Genomic DNA, 25,989 nt, shown 5'->3' with positions numbered 1-25,989 from the left:
GAGCACGCTGGCTGCAGCCTGGGAACAGGGGGAGGCAGAAGCTAAGATGAGAGGGGTTCATTAGAGCAAAGTCACTTGCTAACCCCAGATTCTCCTGTTCTGCTTTGAACTTACTAATGAATTTATAAGGAATAAAATAATAAGAAAAGAGCTAATGAAAATTACCTCCGGAGCAGTGGCAGCGGTGCATGCAGGTGTCGTGATTAGGGTGCATCTGAGGTATGGGAGCACCGAGGTGATTCGGAAGCAGAGCGTGCAATGGAAAACTGGGGTGGGTAGCAGGGGATCATCTGCATCTTGGATCTTCTGCTAGGAGGAGCATGATGTTTTCTTCCTCCTTGTTGGTCTGCAATTCTGTGCTACATCTGAGTTTACTACATATGTAGTGTTGGGTATTTATTCCTCCTTAAACTGAGCTCTTGTGGTTGCATTTATTTGAGCAGTAGCTCAAATGAGCTGGCCCTGGGTAAGTTATTTGTGGACCCAAGGCCTCTGGAATCATCTTGTGCTCAGACTTTCAAGGCTTTTGTCATGTTTGTACTTACCTGTTCTCTGGCCACAGCTGTTCATCCTGCATAAGATAGCTACTAGCTATCATCAACTGTTACTTACAGAAATGCATCAAAACTGTTTTAACTGCAGGTGTTATGCAGTCGTGGAATGCTAAGATGTTTCAGGGAAGTGATCTGGTCATTAGGTAGGGCTGTTAAAGCTGTGCAGCTAGAATTGAGCTGCCAACATGCTTAAGTCCAGGCAGAGCCTGACAAGCCCCAGGCCTGCAGCTGGGTAATACAACACCTGTGGCCCCGTCCATAGCTATGGCAGAGCTGCATTTATCGGACTACAGGGTTACATCCAAATTGGATTCTTCCATCTCCCTCCTCTTCCCCTTCAGAAAGCCCTGACCAAATAAAAAATAAGTCCTGTGTTCTTGTTGTAACTCCATTTGTATTTCAAGCTGTCTTCGTCCTTTGGTGTATTGCATTACTTCTTGAATTAGAGGTTGATTGCAGCCCCTGCAGAAACCTAGTAACTCAGTGCTCACTGCAAGCTGTCGCCTGGCTACATTTCTCTTCATCCTCACCAGTTGTGCTACAAGCCTGTAGCCCTGACTTTTTTTTTTTTTTTTTTTCTTCTGGCACCCAGCTGCAGCAGCCGTCAGCTCCATGGGTGCCCCAGACCAGGGCTGTATTGCGTGGGTGAGACTCGTTAATTGCTGGAGCTAATGTATGGCTCCTGAGTGCCTGCCCCTCACTGCTAAAATAGAGCATGCTCACACTGATCCTGCATGAGGAGTTTTGGGGCAATGAGCTGCACTGGGAATTTGGGACTGAATTCAGCAGGCAGGGCTGCTCAGAGGGGCAGCGTAGGAAGAAGGCAGGGAGCATGGGGTTCTGCAGCACTTTCTGGCGTACAGCGAGTGAGGCCAAAGACTGTAATGAGTTTGCAAGGCCTCTGAGTGGGGCTTGTTTTGCTTGTTTTGATTCAGTTTGCCATGACTGGTTTTGAGCCTTCTTTTTATACTTGGATATGCTGTAACAACAATTTTTCTAATGGCCTAATTTTTATTTTGCTTATGTCTGTATCATACAGCAAGAGTGTTTTTGCAGAGATAGTAGTGATGACTAGTAATTATGTGTGGAATGAGGTATTCATGAGCCTGATGTTATGGCATTAGCATACAGAGGAGTCAGAGGCCTCAGAAGCGGGGACATGGGATGTCCCACAGAGGAGTGCAGGTGTGGGATGGCGAGAGGCAGGACGCCAGTGGGCCCCGGAGACCCCCAGCTCTGAACAACTCGCTGATGGCCAGTTAAACAAATGAAGGCTTGAGAGCTGGGCAAAACCAGTGCTAGGGGGTGGCAAGGCGAGCACAGAGGAAGTGCCTCATATGCAAAATGCACAACATACAATAATTTTGAAGCACTACAGAAAGAGCATGGTTTAAAACAATGTTAGAAAGCATGTAAATGTCCTTAAGTACTTCCTCGGGAGATCGTGGTTCTCCCGGTGATGGAGCTGGGGTGCAGGTGGCACTGGCTGTGTGACTGCGGCCATCGGCACGCTGAGGCCAAGGGGCAGCAGAAGGGCAAGCGTGACACCAGGGCAGGGCAAGGTGCTAGGAAGTGTGCCTGTAGTACACAGGGCAACACATGTCAGTATTTGTGTAGTAGCATTCTTTGTCTTTGGTTTGTTTTGTAACAACTAAACTGGACTGAAGCCTTTGAGGCCTTCCAATTATTCTGTAGTCCTTTCTCAGCTTCACATCAGTGCTGTGCTTTCCTCTTTGCCTATGACGAGGCTTTGAGCCTAACGGATGCGTGTTGTGTGGGGTTAATAGGAAGGTAAAGCTGCCGAGGGCCTGATCTGGAAGCAGGCCCCGGCGCACCCAGGGTAAGACAGGGTGCAGCGGCCGCAGGCCATGCAGGCCGGGCTGCTTCCCTCAGCGCAGGGCGAGGGCCGCTGCTGGTCGCGCTGGCCTGCGCTGCGGACTGCAGTTCGCTCCCTGGCACGAGGCAGGTGAGAAGCAGTGCCCCGACCTTTTCTCTGTAGAAACAAGTAGGAGCTGAACACAACAGCTGGGTGTGAACACTTGAAGCTCTCGTTGTGTTTTCTTCCTGTGGTAACCCCCCTGGCTAGCTATGTGCTGGGGCTCTGGGGAGGCCTGGTGGCATTAGTCCACAGCCTGCAACAAGCATCGTTTTCTTGTACGTCTCAGAGCGCTGTAAATAAAAATCTCTGATGCAAAGTATGTCCTTGAAAAGAGACTTAAAATGCACAGCTCTTTTTGTCCAGTTCAAGTGCTATTTTACTGTGTGACTGCTCATTGCTACTATGCTGTATTAGCAATATCCATCAAGTGGAAATAGCATAAGTCAGTCCTTATGGTAAAGGCACAAACCTTCATTCCTAAAGGGACTCAGGTGCCTGTCAGCTTAAGTATCTAAATCAAAAATGAGATTCCTTCTTCCTCAGCAGGGCTTATCCCCAGACTAGGATATTCCTCAGTTTCCAACACTAATGTTCATTTGAGGTCTGAAATTGTGCTTCCCTGTGCTCTGAGTGGTTTCTGCATGGGTAAGAACAGGGCACCTGAGAACTCCCAGGCTGAGCATGGTCCTTCTGATTCGTGGAAGTACTCTATAACTCAAAACAAGTAAGTTATTAAGTAGCTACGTGGTTTATTTCAGCGCCGGGCGCATGTGGGATAGCTCCCAAAGGCATGTGCACGTTAACGTGGCAACTTGCTTTGGTTATATGCAGTAAAAAATTACATATGCATGAAGTTTCCCAGTACTGCTATACATATTCATAACCAATCCCTGCTTTGTATTAAAATTAGCTCCAAGAAGTAATTTCCGTCAAATCTTCCCATCTGCGCCTGCGCAGTGCCTTCTGGTGGTGGTCATCAGGGGGTCGTGGGGATGAAGTCCGATGACTCCTCTTCATCACCACTAGTTGACCCCCTGCCTTTGTACAGACTCAGCTGCTCCTTGGCTCTTGTCCAAACCACAAGGTCGATCTCAGCTGGTTTTTGAGACAGATTCCCCATTTTTGTCAGGAAACATCTTCTGTGAGGGGCCCTGAGACTCCTTGGTTTTGGTTAATTTGCACAGCAGTAAGCAAAGACACTCAGCAATATCTATTTTAATGCAATTAAGCAAGCCCCCATTCTTTTATTCCTGGCTTTAATAATTATGATTGTTTTATTTAGAAATCATTGATACAATTAAGCAAGCCCCCATTCTTCTATCCCTGGTTTCACTGCTGCTGCTCACCGTGGGTTGGATCCTACATAAGCACTGAAAGAATAAGCAAGGCTCGTCAAGGACCCCTTCCTATAAATAGTTTGAAGATTGTGGCATTCGCTCAGAAGGCTAGACATTATCATTCTGTTTCCCACAAACACCCTCGTCCCACGATTATTTAAGCTATAAAACACCCTAGGCAGCATGAGGATTAGAAAGGAGGGAAATGGCATCTGAGATAAATTGGGCATAGGAGAGACTTAAGTAAGGTCTCTCTCAATGTCAGTATTCCGGCTGGTGTAGTGGGGCACAAACTGTTTCTTTTTTTGGTTTCTTCCATCCTGTACCTGTTTTCCTGGTATGACTAAGGGCAATTTTTCCATGCATTTTTGAATGAAAATTTTGATGACTTCACTGAGTCAGTAAATTATACTAATTTGGATGTGTTATTTATTTCTAGCATGAGTCTGCTTGCTGGTGAGGAAAAATAAGACTCTTGTAAGCCTTTTTACGATTACGTACAGCAGGCAGGTAAGCAATTTGAATTGGCATATGTATAGACTATCCTGAGGTTCTTGTAAAAGAGACAATGAGACAATGCAAATAATTAGCAGGCAGTAATAAGAACACTGAAAGGGATTCTGAGCAAAGAGATCCTATCAAGCTTAAAATCAGGTTTTGTGAAAACACTCATCTCTGCTATTTAAATGTGTTGGTGTATGAAGGTAGAGGGGGAAAGAGGAGAAGAGACCTGCTGGAAAGAAGTGGAAACATATAGTTTTAAACCAAAGTTATGCATTGCTTCTTCTTAAGATTTCACTTCTTCTGTGTTCTGTTTTGATATTGGTCAATGTGAAAACTTGGAGATTTTATCTAAGCTGCATGAGAAAAGTACATTAAAAGAAACTCTTCACTGGTGATTTTGTGGTCTTCAGTTAATTGCAGCAAATGTTTACTCATGCATATTTCTGTTTGGAGTACCTACATTTAAATTTCAGCCAGGACTTTTCTCTATCAGGAAAGTGACGTTTAATTATTAAGATACCTTACAATGTGACATGCGTAGTAATATACTAACTCCTTCAGTCTTTGCCTACGAGTATTCATGTGAAAAGTTAGATTGTATGTTACATGTGAAATTCTTACTTCACAACCAATTATCAAGTAAAATTGAACAAGTATGCTTCATTACTATAACTGTGATACTGACTCTTGTTTTGAAAAAATCACAAGTGCATGCAGGATATCACACAGTTCTCCTGGGGAAACTAAGACAAGCTTCCCTTCACTGTGTCTCCTGGTTTTGAGAGAGAACAAACCTAAGTTGTTTTGCTTCAAAAGCTGATTTCATTTTAATCCTGAATTCAAATCAAAATCTGATACAAAAAGTGGTGCCTACAGGTTACAAGAAATTTTCTCATGAATTTCCAAGTGACAAACTTCTAGCCATTAGGGGATATGGAAATTCTTGTAAATATATATATGCATATGTATATTTCTGGAGCTGTGTCGTTCAATACCTTTCCCTCTACTGCTGTGCTTCATCAGTACAGGTGCACATTTTGCTTGAGCTTGTATCCATAGTAGCCTTGTCAGTGTGTTATGGAACGGGGTTAGGCCTGCTATGAACTTTTATTATTATTTTGTGTCTTCTTTTAGAGATTGACACCAAAGAGCAATATGAACACATGGGCTAGACTAAAGAACTGCTTTAAAGAAAACTATTTTTTTTTTTATTACCTTCTGAAAAGATGTTACCTCTCAAAACAAATCCTTGTTAATCTAATGCTCTGTGCATGCATGTTTCTGTTTTCAACAGTAACTGGAAGATGCTCACAGGAGCATCTCTGAAGGAAAAAACTTGTTGTGCTATTTGGTGTTTGTGTATATAATAACTTCATTTGGTAGGAAGAGATCTGTAAGGGCTGTTAATAGGTGGAAGCCCTTTGGAGAGAGCAGGTGTTTTACTTTCTCATGTTCTCCAGAGTCTTCTGCAAGTCCCTCTGCATCAATGCTTTCTGATCATGGCCTGCAGGGAAAACCCCCTTGTTGCAGTTGGTGCAGTAGTACTGTGAGGTGGTGCAGTTAGGAGAGGGTCTCATCCCTCAGCAGAATGCGATGTTCCAGGCAATGTGTCATTTGCTCCCAGGGCATCTTTAGGGCAACTTGACAGCCTTTTAGATAGCAGCAAGCATCTGAGCCTTGGCTGATGGATCTTGAGGCTGGAAAAGCAACGCTGGTCCCTGAACTTTTCATGTTATGACTAAGGCATAAGTGCAGTATTTTGCTATTAACTAGGCAGGTGCTCTTGGTCTTCCTTGTGTTTTTTGTGGATTTATTTTCTTTTTCTCATGTTATTTTGATGTTACATGGAGTATAATAAGCCTCATAGAATTTGGGATATCTTGTACACTGATAGCATGTGTTTTCAAGTTAATCTTCATTCCCATCTTGCAGTAATTTTCATAAAAGAATAGAAAGATATACAAAGACAGAAACTTGAGATTAATAAATTAATAATTAATAAGATGAGTTCTAGTGTATTATAGCCCTCATAATCAGGAAGTCATGAATTTTAAGGATTCAGTGCTTAGTACTTCCTTTTTGTCTTCTGGGGGCTGCAGAATGTAAGCAATGGCTTGTTTCACTAGTGTGTGCTAACTTGATACACCAGACTTTGAAATTATTGAAATTTGAAATGCAGGAGGCAGTATTAATAATATGCTACTTGACATGCAGAAAAACTAAAGATCATGTAATAATTAAGCAATTAATTGTACAACAACTGCATTTTGTCCCAGAGATCCAGTGTATCTGTTCATATTTAGTACTGTTGCTTGCTTACAGTTCTGCAGCATGTCATCACCCCTGCTTTGTTTTTCAGAGTTGATCTAGACCCATTTTGTGGTGGCCTGTTGCAGTGAATGAAATACGGAGGTGGTGACCACGTATCCAGCTCTGTAATGCCTCCTCCTTAAGCTAACTGCACAAAACCAGACTTTGCCCTGTTTCAACAGTGGGCGGTAGAGCAGTAGGAGTATGTGGACAGTGAGTGCATGTTTAAAACGTCCATCTGAGGGGTGCAAAGCCACGATGGGGGTGAAGAGACCTGATGAGAAGGTGGCCTGTGTCACGTGTGCCTAGATGGGCTGCCGGTGGTATGCTGTGAGTATCTGCAGCTGCAGATGGTCCTTTTCTGCAACATGTAGCTGCTTCTAAATATCGAATCATTTGCGGTTTAATTCCATGTTAACGAACAAAGACTGGCTTACTGCTGTTACATTGCAGTTTGGCCCTCAAAGTCAATACGAGGGAAACAGCTAGAGATTTTCAATTAAAGTAATGATATTTTATAAATTGATTATTGATTAAGTTGACATGATAGGGGACTAGTTAGGGTCTTGTGATAAATGTCTACAATTACAGGCGCGTGTGTTTGAAGGCATGATCTGAAATTTAATAATAGAGTCCTAGTAGTTTTACATAAAGTTGCAACTTGATTTAAATTACCAGGCTGATCACAAACAGGTCCATAACACATCAGTTCCTAGACTAATGAACCATACATCCTTGTCGACTTTAGTAATGTTTTGACAGTTTTTGCCTCAGTGCCTTTGAATTACAAGTGTGTAGAGATGTATTGCTTACTGCTACAATAGGTCTTTCCCCCAGGATATCGTAGGTCACGTTTGCTGAATCTGAATTGGTTAACTAAACAATGACAAGTTCTATAATGCTTTAAAAGAAGGTTACAATCGTTTTTTATAGTTGTAATTGCAATTTTACAAGGAGAAAGATATTAAAAGAATGACATTTTTCAATTTCATACATTATTTAACTTTTCTGAAATCACACTTACAGAGTTCTTAAAATATAGAGGATTTATATAGCAGTGTGATTAAATCTAAGATGGTAGAAAGCTGGTGTTGATCCTCCCCTCACAAACAGAAATGCAAAATAATTCAGGTTTTAAAATCAGACTGCCTTTACCTTCTCACTAATGAATGTATCGTGTGAGTAAAACATGTGCAGCAACTGTCTTATATCATTTACCTGTTTGTCCTACAAGCTAACCTTGTTTCATATGGGTATTTTTCATAAATAAGATTTTTCTGTGCTGTTTTTCCTGTGGCTGGTTTCCAAAGTTCAAAAAAAAACAACAGCCCAAACCAAACCTATTGTGTTGTGCATTTGATCTTTTCTATGAATTTCCTATTGTTTCCTTGAATTCATAGGGAGCACACCAGACAAATAAAGCAAGACAGTTTCAAGAAATGATACATAATATTTATAGGAAATGTCTAGATTTTCTTGCACTTGTCTAACTTTTCCCTTTTTGGAGTGAAATAGAGTGTGGCTTAAATGAATTGTGGAAGCTAAATATTGAGGTCAATTCTCCAATGAGGGTGGAGTAGTATTTCATGTGTTTGAGATGTTGCATTGCTTTATTACTATATTAAGGGGGGAAAGGCAAGGCTGACTTTATTAAATGTTGTGACCTCCTGAAACACTCTGCAAATTTACTTGTGGTGTTTCCAAGTGAGGAAGTCTCGAGGACACAGCACCTGGTTTCCCAAGATGTTTTCTCAAAGTAGTGTCATATTTGAGCAAGGCATGTTGTGTGATGTGTCACCATCTCGTTACTTGGGTGAAGATTTGGGAGTAATGGTTTCTGAAGTACTGCTGCCTTTTGATTGTAACTGCTCACGTTCATGACCTCTCAAAGGTATATTGTGGGTGCTGGGAACAGGAGGACTACTGCGAGTGCACTGATAGCATTGCGTGCATCCCCTATGTTGTCTTGCTTCCCTGTGGGAGCAGAATGTAGCTTGGGCCCTCTTGTATTCTGTGATATGTCTTTGTTGAAAAATCTGTTACATAAATTTCAGAATAGGCATAATAGACCATAATGTGGACCATAATCCCCATTACTGCCCATTATGAATGTGTAATTATCTGCTCAATAGTCCGTCTTTGGATTCATTATCATATAATACATTAAGTTTTAGTTCATGGATCATCGCCCTTCAAAGCTCTCTGACAGTCTATTAAGTAAACGCCATTAAGTAAATTCAGTCTTTAAAAATGTGAGTGATTTTTTTTATTTTCACAATGACAGTGTCCTAGATGGAGCGTCTTATACCTCTTCAACCTCCCTGCAGTCAGGAAAGACGTATGTGCAGCTAAAGCAAGTCCTATATTTTTGCATGAATAGCAATGAATTTTCAAAGCTTAGAGAAAGATCTAGGACAGCTCTCAGATGTCCACACAACAGAGGACAACGGAGAAGTGTTCTCTTTTTGTACAGTTTGTATATGTTAGCTTGCAATGGTGCTATTGTCCTTAGAGCCACGTAAGTCTGCTTGCTGAAGCCATTCTGGACCTCTTACAGCCCACAGCTTTTACTGTTTCTTCATTGCTCTGTGTGCCTGTTACAGGTTGGCATCTGAATGGTGCAGAAGAAACACAAATAACATAGTTCTCCAGCTCACTTACATGCTTCTCCCACTCATCTTTTCTGCATTTTATCTCATGCTGTATAGAACTTGTAAAATGCATTACAGGAAAAACTTGGGTTCAAGTCTTGTTCCTTGTTTTTCATCCCAAAGAGATTTGCTGCTCAAGGGTAATTTATGACTTCTTACAGCACAGTCATACACAGGTTAACTGATCACAGAGATGATGCAACGTTGGTTTTATTCTCTGTGAGAAGGGATTTTTGATTTTGCTTAGTCCATACGGGATTCTGGATCACAAATGAGATGATACTTTTCAGTTAGGACGAATTAATGAAAAATTATTAAGCTAAAGACGGGCTGGAGATGAATTCTAATAGAAATGAATGGCCGGTGCATGGTGCAATGCACCTGGACAACCTATGCAGTGGTTAAGATTTGATTTAGTTAGTTAACTTTCATAAAGCTTATTTTGCCATTCTTACAATCTGTATGCTTGTTGTAGTTTAAATAAAGATGAATGACTCTTATTTTAGGGGCTTACTTCATCCATTGACACCTTTATTTTTGCCGCACTGAGCGGAGATACTACCTGCAAGGAATCATTTGTGGTCTTTTCACTACCTTCAAACAAGTGTAGTCATGCCGTTGACACAAAGCATATGCTCTCACTTTCAGAAGGGGCTTTTTACTGTACGGGGAGTGTCTTGTTTCACTCTGCTCTCCTTTGGACTTCACTTTTATCAGGAAGAGAGGAAAAAATAGAAGTAAACAGCTGAACTTTTTTTTTTTTTTTTTTTTTCAAAGATCTCTTCATAGCAAACAGGAATCTCAGGCCACTTTAAAAACGTTTCATGCTATAGGTGTGAGCACCATCACTATAATTCTGTAGTTTGGGAAATGTGGTTTTTATGGCTGATGACACGTATTCTGGTACAACTTGGGCTGAAGTGGTATCCCATTATGCTGTGAGCATAATTTGTCTGAGAGCTAACATGAGGCCGGTGAGATGGATCTGATCGCAGAGTGGGCAGTGGCACAGTGGCACCCCTGTGTGCCTGGGGCATCTCCCTGGTTCTGTCATGCTACTTGCTTGTGGGTGAGTGTATTTCTTTTAGAAGAAGTAACCAAAAACTAATTAAAAAAGCCTATCGGCACACAAATGACCTTGTCTACGTTCTTACTGGAACGTGGTGAGGATGCACAGAGGGCTGAAGGAACAATCTTTGTAGAAACATGAGCTAAAATGCAGAGATGCTGAGCTATGGCTGTGGGGTGGATGCCCTCAGCACTGTAGAGCACAGATTTCTTTTTCAGGCATTTCTATATATTTTGGCACCCTTTCATCATCCTGCTGGTATTTTATAAAATAGTTCATTTTAGTGAGGTATCAAAGCAGGAAAAGAAAGCCAGAAATCTTAGAAAAAGGAATAAAATACTTCTGTTGTTGCAGTTTTCCTCTCTTTAAGGGACAGTGACCCTGCCTGATTCAACAGCAGCCTTCCGATTTCTTTACTGTGATTTTTTTTTATTTTTTTTTTTTCCCAGCCCAGTATTCTTAACCTGCAGGTTATTTTAAGCTTATTGCTTTTAAATTGCAGAGCGTTTAAGACATTGCAGGCATGTAGAATTAGGTTGGACAGTACTGAAGGTCACACTATCAAGAACTAACCTATAATGACAGGTGGATAGTCAGGATGATAGTTGTTTTTATCTAGCTAATGTATCTCATTCTGGTTTTATTAACCAGTGTTTATTTCTTTCTCTGTTGGCAATTATGTTCAAATACTTCAGCACTGATGCTTTAAGCCTGTATTTTGATTGGATTGCTGTAAAAAAAATATTTTTGTTTGAGCAAACATCAGAGTTATTTGGTTACTTTCACCTCAGTCAAGTCTGAATGTGTTTCACTCACCATAAATCTTCCTTGAAATTAGATTTTTCTGTTTGTTTTGTAATGGTGTGATAATCACCGACATGGTGATAGATGAACTACAACATTGGAGGCAGAGTATTCATTTATTACATGAGATCTATGGGAAGTTGGATCTGGACAAAGGGATGCAACTCACCCTAGCGTTGCAGGTTTTCCAGTTAATGCCGGTGTTAAGTGCTCCCGTTACTGCAAGAGCTACGTACAGGGAAGTTTTGATGTGCTGCTATTTCTTGTGGGCGGGGAGCATACAGGTGGGTGACCAGTCCTTTCTGATCTCCTGGAATAGCACTGATGGTGCCATGTTCTTGTGAAAAAGGCTGGGCTGTTGTGTGTGCACGGAGCTGTAGGTGACAGGAGACATGAAAGCTGTCGCTGTTCGTGGTGCATTGCTGACAGGGCCCTGGTGGAGCAGTGCCCGCTGCCCCGTGGTTACCAGAGCTCTGCCTCCAGGCACCCCTCGCTTGTGTTGGGTAAGGGCCTACGATGTTTTCCATCGCCAAGTGCTCTGAGGGTCTTTTGATTTGATGGTAGGTATTAATTATTTAATAATCTGGTTCCTAAATCTGAATCAGATCAAAATTTTACAACTGGGTGCGTGTCTGGAATTAGCATATGCAATTGTTTAAGAAGTGTTTGGATATCAAAGCAATTGGTATTCAAAACAGTTGTTTTTGTGAAGGCTGAAATCTAGATTCATTGAGAAAATCTGTAAAGAAATAACTGCAGACAGACTCCCTGCTACTTTCCTTATGAAAAATCTAAAACAAAACAGAAAATGACAGCACATAATTACAATGAAATAGATCCATTTATTAACAGTTCTAGGGTTAAATTTTGTTATTGGCAGTAATAACAATATAAATGTTTGCATTCAGCTGAGGGCATGCTGTGTTTATTCACAGTGGGAGCAAAGGTTTCCCTGCGGAGTTCTCAGTGAAAGGAGTGTTGCACTTGAAGAATTTTATTTTGCTGTTATGTAGCTTACTCTCTCTTTTTGTCTTAAGACCTATTCTTGCCTGACCTAAAATGGTTTCCACTGTCAAGTACTCTTCCAGGACTGAAAGCTATCTCCAAAAGATATTTTTAATATGTATATTTTTTACTGGCTTAAGTACATAAATATTCATGCTGAAATTTATTTATTGACTGTTCTTAAAATTTTGAGTGGAATCTTTGATCCGAAATAGGATGGATTCACAAAAAGAAAATAGTGATTAATGGCTGTCTGGCTACTAATGAATGCCAGGGAAGACAAACATGAAATAAGGTATTGATGTGAAAACGGAGTTTTAAGCAGCGTCCGTAGAATTACGTAGCCTGAAAAATCTGGTTTGGAACATGGAGGAAGAAGTAAAACTGGGACATGCTGTGGCCCAGCTCCTGAGAACTGCAGCTGGGCTCTGGGGGTCTGAGGCAGCCCAAGGGCCAGGGTGTTCCCCTAGCAGCTCCATCACCCAGCCCTTCAGAAAGAGCTGGTGTGACGTGCTGGGAGATGCGACTTAATGACTTCAGAAGGTGCTGGGTGTAATAAAGAAAACTGCACCACTTGCACTGTCACTTTGAAGTACTGATAGCTCTGTATGTACACTTCTTGTGCGTAGTATGGGATTGTTTCTGCTGAAGATCTTGCAACACTGAAAACATTACGCAGGCTTTGCAGTAGAAACTGGCATATGTGAGGAGCTTAGTTGAACACTTTTGGATTTCTGTGTTTGAGCTCCATGGAGATGATATAACTGTCAAATTTTTACAGCTGCCTCAAGTGGTGGTAATTTTGTAATCAGATGAAGCATAAGAACAATAATTCCTCTCTGTATCTTTAAGTTACTGCATTTAACTTCATTGTACTACCTTTAAGTTGCTGCATTTAACTTCATTTCACTACCCTGCAATTATCTTTCCATTGTATAGCTCATGTGATGCCTTCCAAAGCTGTTCATATCTGAACATTGAGTGAGGTTGAGGCATACTTAGAGCAGTATTCCTTCAGTGTCCTAAGCTTACACCTGGTAAATACTCACAAGGATGAAGACTATCTGTGCAGGGATCATTCATCACAAGTGAGTTCATCACATCCTCTCCCAGTACAGTGGTTGCGTGTCTTTTTGTACCCATTACAGAAAGCAAAGGGTGAAGTTGTCTTCTAGGTCTGTTGTTTTCAGCTACCTTTAAGAAGGGGACTGTAAAATAGTAAAACTTCAACATCACAATCGACATCACAAAATTCTTTGTTCCTTTAAAGGAGACTGAATAAACACTGAGAGACCTAGCAGAGAAAGCATCAGTAGGAACCAGAAGAGCAGATAAAATTTCATGAGCATTGCGGAAGAGACTGAAAATTTTAGTGGAGCCTGGGATGATTTTCGATTCTGTAAAAAAACAAAACAAAATGAAGCAAGAAGATACTGTGTGTTGTTATTAAATGCTGTGCCCAGCTTCAGACAAAGGGGGGGCAACAAATTGGGATGTATTTGTGTGATATATGTAAGCTGATGGTATGTATACAGCTAAAATACTGTGCTCATTATTGAGCACCACAGTTCTGAAAAGACAAGCTGAAATAAGAATGGGAAGCTGAAAATTTGAAAATTGAAATCAGAAATTAGTTTTATATCCCAAATGCCTGAGAAACTGAGGGATGAATAACAGGTTTTCAGAGGGATTCAGGAGGGGAACCAGGATAAAAATGTATAAATAACAGCAGAAGGTAATGAACACTTTCTTCTATAAGCTTTTCTAACAGGAAAAGAAAATATAATGTAACCCTCAAAGGGAAAGAACATACTTGGCATGACACCCGATTAGGTGCCAGGTTTGTGGCTTGTTCTGCAGCTTGCTGGAGCCCAAGAAGCGTTAGATTCTCATTTGTCGCAGTTCGGTGCCTCGGTGTGTCTGCTTATCCCTGGATTCCTGTCTCTTGTCTCTTCCCTTTTCCTTCTCTGAACTACATGGCTGGTTGGTATCATGCCACAGATGAATTTCTGCTGTGTTAATCACTGAGGTTTGTCATTGGCCATGCTTTGCCTGGATCCCGAAGCACCTGCCAGGACCGAGGCACCCCCGGTGGCTGCAGCGCTGGGGAGCCCCAGTGCTGGGAGCTTCTGCAGCCAGCTTCGTATTAACTCCCCTTATAAATGCTTGATGAAAGGATTATAAATGATTAACAGGTACACATATATTACAGACATACAGGAGTACTGTGTGTGGTAAATAGTGCTCAACAGCACCAGTAAAGGGTGTTAAGAACGTTTAGACCTCCTGTGCCTCTAAGCAGCCTGTTAAACAAGCCATTGATTTGCTTCTTAGGAAACCAGCTATTAATAAATCATTCATCTTTTATTAACTATTTGTGGCATGTAAAATGTGTTTGAGTCTTCTCATGCTGATGTTAAATAAGATTTATGATAGTTTCTCTTCCCCCCATCAAACACTGAGACTTACTTTAAGCAGAGACAGGAGAAAGTTGAAAGCTGGTAGGTCCTGCAAGTCTGTTTCTTTGCGGTCATTATTCGATGTCTGTTTAATGCTCTCTAGGATCAGTCAATCGTCTCGTCAGTCAGTCATTGTCAGAAAGCATGTTTCTTGTTTGGAGGGGAAAAAAAACAAACAAAAAACAACACCGAGAGAAGACACATGAGTTTATGGTTACACAATCTGAAAACAGCTAACTGCCGAAGGGCTGTAACTCAACCAGAAATGGATATTGTAGTGCTCCAAGAGCATTCACCTTGTCAGTTATTTCTCTTAGGAAGGGGACAAAAACAATATTTTCCACATACAGACAGTTACCAACATGTGCTTCTAGGCAGTTTACATTTCAAAACCTACTTTGTAACAAATCAAACCAAAATTAAAAGAATAACCTGCCATATCCGAACCCAACTCTTGAGACTTATGCATTTAAATGTTAATTTTCTTCTTTTTTAAAAAAATATATATTTTTTTACTGTCATGATTGTCTTTGTTTGCTACCCAATTTCTCTAGCCTCCTGTGTGGTGGTGTGTCAATACCCAGCTATCAAGCCTGGGGAAATGTGGTCGGAAATTCAGTAACGACTGTGAGGAATGGTACAGCCTTATGAAACGGGGTGTGGTGGGGAAAGGTATTCTTGGAAATTGGTAGTAACTTCTGAAAGGGCTTGAAGAAATACCGTCTACTGGAAATGTTATTATTCTCTACAGACTGCACAATGTATAGTCTACAGACTACACAAGTGGTTTGAAGGGCTGTTTCCACTGTTGACTTCAATAGAAAATGACTGAACTTGTAAGGGAATTGGAGATTTAGAAAAACTCAAACATCTACTCAACTGCTGGACTTTCTGTCTGCTTTTACTATTGATTGACCGCTGGAGAAGTCTAGTATAGAGAAATATGACAGTGAGATGACATGAGATGAAATATGTTTTTGGTTAGGAATGACCTCGTAATTCATGAATGGCAGTATGAAGTGGGACTATGAATGAATTATGTGGGGACATCCTAATGAGTACAGGCTGTTTTTGATCCTGTTCTCCTCAATTTCTAAGCCTAGAAGAAATGTATTTCATACTGCAGTTCACCATAAAAAAGTAAAAATTGAGGAACCTTGTAAAGATTGAGGTACAGGCTGTTTGTTTGTGTGCTTTATTAATCAAAGTAATCCGTGGGGTAGTGTTTGGCAATGGGGTCAAATATCACCATGGCATTCAAATTTTCAGGTAACACAAACTAACCAAACTTTGCTAGCACTCACAAATGTGATTATTGTTGCAGGAAATACCACGAAAATTCAGAAGAGCCCTGAATAAGAATTTTTGCCTCTTATAGCCTATCTTCTGTTTATTCAGGACATGTTTTCCTATGTGTTAAGCAGCTCTGAAGGTGCCTACCAAGGCAAATTAGGCCAGGGGCAGTGGGAACACGCTGCTGGCTTGCAGTGGGAAGCTTGTGGCTTCCCACTGTGGTTGTGGCTATGTGGGCTGCTGCCTGGGGGTGTCTCGGAGCGAGCGGCACCGTGCCGGTTCGTGCAGTGGGGCTGCTGGAATGGCAAGTGATGCTTCCCCAGCCACCCTGACTGGGACCCTGACTGTCCCTGCTGGGAACCGTGTCTGAGCTTGTCCTTTCGTGGCCCTGAATTGAGGCTTCGTTTTCCTACCCAAAGCTGGTAACTGGGACATACTGCCAGTCATATGCCATGTTTGGTCCAGATAAAAGCTGAGGGAGAAGTACCCCTATGGATGGGAAGTGAGACGTGCCTTGAATCCAAGACATAATTTTTGTTCTCCAAAGGGTGAGATTATCTCACTGCTATTATGTAGTTCGTTAGCTGGCGGCTGCTTTTGGGGCTTACCTCTCCCATCGCTGAATTTGGAGACCCATACATTAATTGTAACTCCGATGACAATTGCCAGTAATGTTCCCTGTTGTCACTGCAGCTGTGGAGGTCAGGCCTAATGATATGCCAAGAACTCTGTGACAGTTTGCATACAGACGCGGTTTACTCAGGTCTCAGCACTGCCACTCTCAGAAGATGAGGAGGTATTGAACTGTCAAACTGAGACTGAGCAGGTGACAGCTGATGCATTTTAGATCAGCTGCCTTCATGACTGATTTAGTAAACCTAACTGAGAATGAGCAGACTTTTTCTCCTTCAATATTATACTGTTTTTTTAAAGAAAATGAAAGCGAAGATGTGAAAGTGTTTATTTTAAATACTACCCTTTATACCTGTTCACTTTGAAACCTTTTAGTAGAAAAAATGATACAGGGTGCATAATCCAGGATTTTTTTTTCCTATGGAAAGAATTGAGGTAGAGGAATATTTTTATCCTTTCCACAGTTTTGTGGCAGTTCAACATCTGACTTTCAGTCAGTCACTCTACCTGCTGTCTCCTATATATCATACAACTTCTTTAAATAGATAAAGCTCAAAATAACAGAGACAAGCAACAGCATATGGAAACATATGCAACAAATGTAACAATAAATGTGTTTCCTCCTGTTTCCTGAGTACTTCCTAATTTTGATAATGTTGATTAAAAAATAAAGGTATTTCACAGCATGGTCAGAGTTAGTCTTCAAACCACTTCACCAAACGCCAAGCTCCTGAAAGAAAATGAATACAGTGGTAGGGAAGAACAAATGTCATTGTCATTGCAGATTAGCGCTCATAGCGCTGATTGCTGTACCGTGGAAGAATTAAATTGTCTTGTGTACAGAGAGATGTTTCTGGTCTTTTCTGATTGATAACATTAACGTTTGAAAGGCCTAAGAGGGCTTAAGTAGCAAATTCTTTCCCTTCCGTCACTGGTTTACAGGATTTCCTTTTGGCAGAACAATTGCGGAGTCACAGAAGGAGAGAAACTGCAGATGTCATTTTGGTGGTAGCATCCCATTCCGCAGAGCACTTTTTGTGCCTGAAGGGAAGATCTGTCTTCTCTACATCTCTCCTCTGCTTTTTATTTGGCTGAAAAGTTGTCCCCAGAAAAGCTCTGTCGCTGCCCCCTGCGGCCAGGGGAAGGCTCCTTTGGCTCCCCCTGGCTGGCTGCTGAGGTGTACAGGGGACAAAACAGGCCGTGCTCCAGGGAATGTGGGTTGCACAGAAGATCTCTTGCAGTTTCTGTTGAACGTTGAAGAATGTAAAGATGAGGCGCTAATATGCCTAGTGTGAAGTAGGTTTTTCGAAATGAATTGAAAATACACCGCATATGTTTCTTCTCTGCCTGTTGTCTTATCTTTGAGAAATCCACTTTTATTTTTCAGTTTCTTTAATATTGGAAATTTGGGTCACTGGAACAATGAGTAAACTCAGTGAATACAACGGTCAGAGGTGTTATTCCTCCCAGAAAATTACAGTGTGGAAATAATAGCATTTATGCAGAATTCACATAAATGGTATTCCTTCTTCAAGCAGCAGTGCCGCTGGGACTGTAATATTTCCAGTTATGACTGACGTTTTCTCTCACCTCTCTGTCCTCTCCTCATGAAAATGCTTAACCGCTGCCGCGGAGCCCTGCTGCCGGACAGAGCGCGGGGTCCTGGGCTTGCTGTGGGAGGGAGGCGGCTGGTGAGCTGAGCAGAGCGGTGTCGGATCCGATGTGCCCATCAGTGGAAGGAAGGTGATGACCCAGGGAGGTGACAGCGCCAGATCACTGCGAGGCTCAATCTATACAACGCAGTTCCCTGGCGGCTGTTGTGATTGTTTTCTTGGTATATGAAAGGGGGGTGAGCTGCAAAATGCTTCAGAAAGCACTTTTTTGCTATTTTCTGTATAGAATTAGCACTAAACACAGCCTTAAAAAGGTAATAAACTAAATGCTTTGCTATTTCCAGGTAAGCAAGTATGTGCATGGAAAGGGAAACATCTTTTAAATCTTTTATATCTTCTTATTAGAGAAATGCCTTACGGTTCTTGATGCAGGCTCACTTCCCTACATGCTGTAAACTCACTTCAATACTTACTGCAATTTAGGGTTCTATTATTGAATATAGTGACGTAAAACATCATTCCGGCAGAATGTTTTCTCCACTGACTGTGCTGCTGCGCAGTTCTGCATCATCAAAAAAAAAAAAGCCATTTGCATTACAGAGAACAATAATGTTATCAGGGGGATATCTGTGAATTGCTCTCTGTAAACTTCTGTAATATTTATTTCAAATATATACGGAATGTTTAGATTCTAATTCTTTATAAGCTTATTGCTTTTTCTTTAAATTATTACAGGATCTTCCATTTTCTGTCAGTAGGGTAAGTTTCCAGTCCCAGTTTGTGTTTATTAGAGTCCATACCTGACACTTCAATCCCTGCGGCTGCACACAGGTCCCTAACTGTTGCCTGACTGGTGCCCCTTGTGTCCAAAATGTGGGGCCAGGTGCGGAGATCATGCCGCCTAAATCAAGGTGACAGTCTGGGGCTGGGTTTGAGCAGTGATGGCTCATCATGATCCAGCATCCCTGACATCAGAAGGAGGTGGTAAACAGCAGTAAAATGGGCAGAGGATACATTGCTAATGAGAGGAAGGAGGTTTTCATTTATAATGTGCAATAGAATCCTTTTCCCTATTCCGTTTTCCTCACCCCTGTGCTTGGTATAATAGGCAGAAATATGCAGTTGGGGCCTAGTTATCTGGAGAGAAATAGTGCTTGTCTGAGCTGTAAGTGTTTTGTTTCCCAGGACAGAAAGAGCCAGAGATTTACTGCGGGATGTGGGATTTGTGGGGGTGAGTGAGGGAGGTGATCTTTCCCCTTTGACATAATATTTGCAGAGCAGTTGGAGAAAATGTTCTGCTGGAGACCATGCTTGTAGCATATAAGAATTTGTCTTTCTTCAGAAAAAGAAAAAAGAGTGGATTTCAGCTTTTCTCATGTTATTCTGCTTCTAGACAAAAGCATCAAGATGGTGCAAAACCAAAGGAATGCTGACACAATTGCTAAGCAAGTCTGGACTCCCTAACCCAAATAATTATTGGCAGTGGTGGTTTGTATATGAACCGTAGTCATTCCTTTGCTGTAGAATAGCTGTTTGTTTAGCTTACAAAGGAAAAGTAAGAGAGAAGCTCGCTGTGTTTGTAGCTAGAGAGGTATATTCAGATCTGGGCCTAAAACTATCAAGTCACTTCAACATGCTTGTACTTTGCTCTGTAGGGTTGCAGTTTTCAACCTTTTTTTCTTCTGTAAACCTCCCAACCTTTTCCGCTGAAGATACAGATCTCGGTATAGCAAGTTAAAGCCCCACAGACAATCAGCTTGAATTTTTAATGCTTTCTTTTCAAGTTACCCTTACAGTTATCCACCAACTTTGAGTGATTTGCAGACTAAAACTTGAAAACCATTGCTCTGAGGAACTAGTCAGGTCGAGTTGTGAGTAAAGCTACTAAAATGTTGAAGATTTTATTTGGGAGAAAAATAATCTGATGTGGAAAGAGAAAAATAGCAGTCTTGAAGTTGGAAGTTAATAGTATTATCTTTGGAAGTATTTATAGTCCTTTTTTTGTCATGAATTTCAAGCAAGCTGAGCCTTGGACTCTTGGGCACAGATGGGAGAGAGAAGACAGAGGTAGCTGATGGCTGAATGATGCTTGGCTCTACAATGCAGGAGCAGATTATGGTCCCTGGAAACCCAGAGCCCCATGTTTTAATGTACAATCTTTTGGGGAAAAGAACAGTTTTCAAAAAGGACTTAAAAGTTTGTTAAATAATTTCAGGACTTGTTTTTGATTGGTATTTCATGTCTGAGTACTCATTCTGACAGAGACATGTTCACTCTAGCTGAGGGCCAAGCCCAGACTTCCCTGGAACTTTAGCACCGAGCCTGAGGTTACAAGTTGAACCCTGTCTAGAGAAGTAATACAGGAAGGTCAGCTGCCAAAAGAAAAGGAAGTCCCCGTGGGTTGTTGGTGAGGAAATATTTCTCATTATCCAGTGAACTGAATTTTAAGTTCCTATAGAGTTTTATCAGCAACAAGGGGCAGAGAAAGCACAGGAACTGGTCACCTGAGTCTACATCAGGCTTCTACTTTCACGGTTTCTTTTTCTTTGGAGTCTTCCTTCTTAGGAGATTTTACTGATGAAGAGAGAGCAACTGTTTCTTTGTACCTGAAGCCAAAGAGTATTTTGTTTGTTTTTGTTTGTGTCTGTATCTCCCTCCTGGCCATGAACCTTTCTTTGACTGCGTAGGTGGGTACAGGGTGGAATTACATACTGCAGAACACCCGCTTGCTCCCGCTTGCACTGCAGCTTAATAGAAAACCTGATGTCTTACTTGTGTAGTTCTCAATATGAATCTACCCTCGTCTGTTTCTTTGACTTCTGGCTGTGTGTGATGACTTCTGTAATAAGGAGGAATGGCTAAAAATCAATGGAAAGCTGTTTTAAAACTTTCACGCATGAATTGGTGTGTGTGCTTGGCATAGATTCTCAAATGCAGTCAAAGGAAATTAATGGCAAGAAAGGATGCTGGCAAGGAAGAGGTGCCTCGAAGAACTTTGAATTAGATGCCAGTAGGTAAAGCCCTTTTAAACAACATAGGAGGTGACTAAGATTTTTTTGTTCTCTCTTTTAAAGAAGTTTTTGTTTTCAGTCTGAGTTTGGCAAATCCTGGAAAAAACAGTGTAATGCCAAACATGTTTAGACTTTTGGGATGTTGAGGAGGAAGCTGGTAGCCAACCATGTGCATTTTATCAGTTAGCTGGTTCCTAAAATCCGAGGTCTACATAGGAAAGCAGCTTTGCTTTTTAGGCTTTGGTGGACAAATTTTGCTCTTCTTAAAAAACTTGCTGCTTAAGGTTATCATTTAAAAAATCTTTTATCATCCAGTTAGTTCTTCCCAGGTTTCTTTCATTTGTGAAATGTCCCTATGATAATGCAGGAAAAAATGATTTGTCAAATTACTAACTGCATATGACATGATCTGTGTATGCTCACATAAACACGTGGAACGTGAAGGTTGGAAAGCTAAATTTTAGCAATGAATGGAGGGAAGGTTTGGCTGGTGAGGAAAAGAAAGGAAGAAAGAACATAAAAATACGAAGGGAGTGAAGAAAGATACATAGCTAGGACCACTCGCCACCTGATAACAAGAGCCTCTTAGTGTGCTTAATGGCACTTGACAAGGATTAAAACATCTTTAAAATACTGCATGGAGGAAGGCATTTCAGCCTTTGGAAGAAGTTTTTGAAGCTGGAGTATTGTTGGTATAGCCCTTCATCTGTTTGCTGCCAAAATGAAACGGCTGTTGGGTCACTTACCCTGCAGCTCCTGGAGCTAGCAGGGGTTTGAGGAGGAGGTGTGTGACAGACCCGAGCCATGTCCCGGTACGCTCCATGTTCGTGCTTGTGAGAAGGAGCAGGAGAAAACCAGCTGTGAGTGTCCACGGGTGCCGACAGCTCTCCTCCCCGTAGGGATTGCTCTGATACATTATAGGAGGAGGAAAATCTTTGAAATAAGAGGTGTGTTTCATTAGGCTGGGAGACATTATGGCTGTTTTGTACATGCTGAAGTTGATCTTGTGTCCCCTGGCTGATTTCCTATCTGTGCCCCTAGATACTAAAGCGAGTTAGCAATTCAGCCACTGTTGCTGCAATTCAACATTGCTAGTTAATGTATAATTTAATATTTGTTAAAATTATTCAAAGCAGGTTGAGAATGCAAATGTGTTTTAGGGTAGAAAAATGTATTTAAATGTAGAAATCGAAGTTCCTGTTTTTTTTCCATGCTTACTTGATGCCTGTGACCTCTTTCTTTAAACAGAGATTTAATCTGTAAGACAAAGTGTTTTTTTTATTATTATTTTTTATTTTTATTTTTTTTTCTTTTACGAAATTCATCTTCATGCTGGATCCTTTCACTATGGGCCTTATGTCAAGTTGTGGACACACTATGCAATCTTCCCTTCCAGGGAAGTGCAAGTGCCACAGAAACATGGAAAGGAAATCCTGTTCTGCAGCTCCTGTTTCAGAAGGTGGAGGAGGGCAGTCTCATTGCCGCGATCCTTCCCCACCCTGTGTGCCCATAGGCTTTCCATAGCTGACAGACAGCCTGGCTCAGCGTGAGGAACGGCAGGGTTATTTGATAGGGTGACCGGTACTTATTCACACACTGCAGAACTTTTTGAGAGCGAGGGAAGTATTATCAGCTTCCCTCTTTTCCTCTCTGTATGCACAAAAATGCAGGTCACGTTGGCAGCATTACCTAAAGCTGGCCTGTGACAGATAGCTCTTCCCTGTTACAGTGTGCAAAGCAGGCTAATGATGTAGCCTAGCATGTCACCGTGAACTGGCAGATGCTGGGATGATAAATGGAGCTGCTGTGGCCAGGTCTTTCCTTTTTCTCTCTCTGCATAAGCTGTGAGTGCACATGGAGCTGGTGCGTGATTTCCTGTCCTTCCTCGCTGCTGGCGATGCCTCGTCGCAAGCCCTGGCTTCCAAGTGCAGCTGCGAGTAAGGCAAAAAAGAATGAGTGCAGTGGATAGGCAGGCTTGTGACATGAGACCAAAGGGCTCCTTGCTTTGAGAACCTTTTCCAAGCAGGATGTGCCAGGGAGATGCATAAAGGTACTGCTAATTTGCTGTATCTGGGGAAAAGGCATTGGCTGGAGAGCAGTACTGACAGTAAATGTATTTTCAACTTACAGTTTTAGTACTTTATTTTTAAGCTCCAATATGGGCTTTTTCCCAAATCCTTAGTTATATGGTTCAAAGAGATGAAGCCATAGGATTATTGTCTCTTTCCTGTCAAGAAGCCTGCAAAACTTCTTCTAGAGTCTGGGTACAGAGGCTATTGAATAGATTCATTCTGTGGCATGTTTTGCAGCATATGTGTACAGTTTAGGGGAATTTAATTAAGTGGAAACTAAATTTAAGACTGAAGGTCTTGTCAGGGGTAGAAAAATAACCTAGTTTGTACATAGCACTTTATTCAATTAGCTTTCCAGAGGATTTTTTTAACATTTCTTCATTCCAGTTATCTAACTGTTCTTAATTTTACAAAAACAAAACAACAACAAAAACAAACAAAAACCACCGACAAAAAGAACAAAGCCAAACAACGGAGCTATGCATGGAACCATTTATCCTTTATTGTAGTTTCTGATGCAGCTAAGGAAACAGAAAACAATGCAGGTATTTGTGCATTAGTGTCACCAGTCATTGATCAGCTTTTCTTTGAACTAGTTACTGTACAAACATACAGCAAGATGACAGTCCTGTTTTGAAATGCTCATAACCTCTCCACAGGTTTAACAAATATATCAACAAATAACACACGTGCAATTCATAAAGAATCTACTGTTTCAGTTTGTTTTGCTCTCAAAAACAAAACTTATTCCTACAGTCTGTCTAAAAAGGAACAAAGTGTGCCAGACATTTGCAATGCTCAGTGTATCCATGCCTAATCCAAGGGGTTCTTTATAGCTAATGAGTCTTTTTTCTTTTTTTTTTTTTTTTTAAATTAATTTTTATTTTTGACAAATCCAGAAATACTTAACTGGGCAAAATCCCTTGTAAATTTGTTATGTTCTGTGTAAGAGAAGATTGGATAGCAACCAAATGTGAAGATGAGACTTGTAAAATGTTTTATTTCAAGAATCCATGGAGACTGCTTATATTGCTACCAGCATCAGCTAATCACAAGCTTTGAGTGAGGCTTGAAGGGAGATTCTGAGGCTAGTACTAAATCAGTCATACTGGCAAAAATGCTTCTAGCTACACAGGCTATTAAAGGAAAATTATTAAATCCAGAGCCATGGAACAGGAGGTGTTTAGAGCTTTGATATGCCACTTTACAAGCAACTTCCTGGATTTACTAGGCTTCCAAACTTGCAGTGAGTTTAATTAAAGATGATAGGCTGGGAAGGAAGTCAGAAAATGCAGGAGAGAGAAAATAGTTTTACTTATTCATTTGCTGTACAATTTATTTTCAATTTCTTCTCCCTTCAAAGTAGCCTTACCAGAACCCCTTTGTAGATAACATTTTCTGTGGATAAACCATTGACAAATCAGATTCTGCATTAGCTGCAGAAAAAACTTAGTGCTATTGTTACAGCTAAAAAGTGACCCAAGAAATGTGATGAAATGTGACTTTTGATGATTGTTTTCTTTTTAAATTTAAAAATCTCCCTTTGGGAACACATTGGAAATTCATTTGTCTTCAGACTTTAAACAAGAAAGATGATTAAACTTTTTTTTTTCTTAAAAAAAAATCACTTTTCTTAAAAAAAAAAATCACTTTTTTTTCTTAAAAAAAAAAAAAACACAAAACTTTGAAAAACATTTGATTTTTGGCTAAAGTACTGTTGAATAAAAGTCCAAGCACTTTCAACAACTTCAACACAATTTTGAAAGCCTGACTAATCTTATGTTACGTTGGATGCTGTAATTTGACCACCTCTCTTGAGTTTTCTGGTGAGAAACAGAACAGAGAAAAATAATCTTCCTGATATAAAAGGTGCAGCTGTCCCATCACACGGCTTCATCCGTTTTATCTTCCAGAGTAGCTGTAGAAGGGAGATGCGCTCTAAAATGAGAAGAATTTAATATGCCTCTGTACTTGTTGCTGGTTTTTCTTGGAGCCCAATATACATCTTCAGTAAATTCTTCATTCCTCGTTGTTTTGGGTAGCCATCTGCTTGTCTGGTAAACTGTTATGATTTTGGAATAATGCCACTTATTTCTGTAGGGTTGTAATTCAAATTTGTAAAGTGGTGTTAGAGGTCAGAATCGTACTTGACTTCTGGGTATGCATGCTTGGGACTTCTCAAAAAGGTCTCTAAACCATGTTTGCTGGATATGTGTGGGGGGTGTTTTTATTCCTGCTAGAATATATTACGTATTTAAATATTAGTTTGCAAATTGCCCCATTCTCTGTTGTAGAGAACAGTGCTAAAGCCTTAGTCAGAAGGATCTGTGTGATTTTGATTTGTTCTGAAGTGATGCCAGTACCAAGTCTTCGTAAATATTTTTTTCTATTACAGTATAGAAATATTTATACTAATACAGTGCTGAGTATGGATGCAACTAAACCTAAGAATGTCTTCAGCAGTATTTTTTGCTTCCTGGGTGAACACAACTACTGTAGCCATGTTTTCATATAGTTTATCTTCTTCCAGACTAAGCAGGATGGTATGGCTGAAACGAGCTCTTGGAAACCGAACTACAGTGGGCTGCTTCTGTTATTACCTATGATAATAATTTTGTGGCTTTTATGGTTTCACTCAGAATTTTTCCTTTCATCTCAGCTCAAAAAGTCAATGAGATATATGTATTTTGGTATACAGTGAGTATGAAAAGAATAGGGGAGGAGAATAGAAGAACAATAATGTGGCCTCAGGCATCTCCTTTGTAAGAGCATCCATCCAAATATCCGTGGCATAG

At 40.9% G+C, this 25,989-nt stretch overlaps 1 long non-coding RNA gene across 2 annotated transcripts in view; it reads left to right on the top strand.

The window, feature by feature from the left end:
• LOC118170569 overlaps nucleotides 1–25,989 on the top strand; it is a 129,268-nt gene that overhangs the window by 44,514 nt on the left and 58,765 nt on the right. For both annotated transcript variants that reach the window (XR_004752780.1, XR_004752781.1), the window contains exon 3: nucleotides 4,210–4,280. This is a non-coding gene — a long non-coding RNA (uncharacterized LOC118170569). The remainder of the gene's footprint in view (nucleotides 1–4,209; nucleotides 4,281–25,989) is intronic.

This window comes from Oxyura jamaicensis, chromosome 8, assembly GCF_011077185.1.
Source record: "Oxyura jamaicensis isolate SHBP4307 breed ruddy duck chromosome 8, BPBGC_Ojam_1.0, whole genome shotgun sequence".
Classification (NCBI taxonomy): domain Eukaryota; kingdom Metazoa; phylum Chordata; class Aves; order Anseriformes; family Anatidae; genus Oxyura; species Oxyura jamaicensis.
Note: the sequence above shows the minus strand (reverse complement) of the source record. Positions and strands in the feature narration are given on the sequence as shown.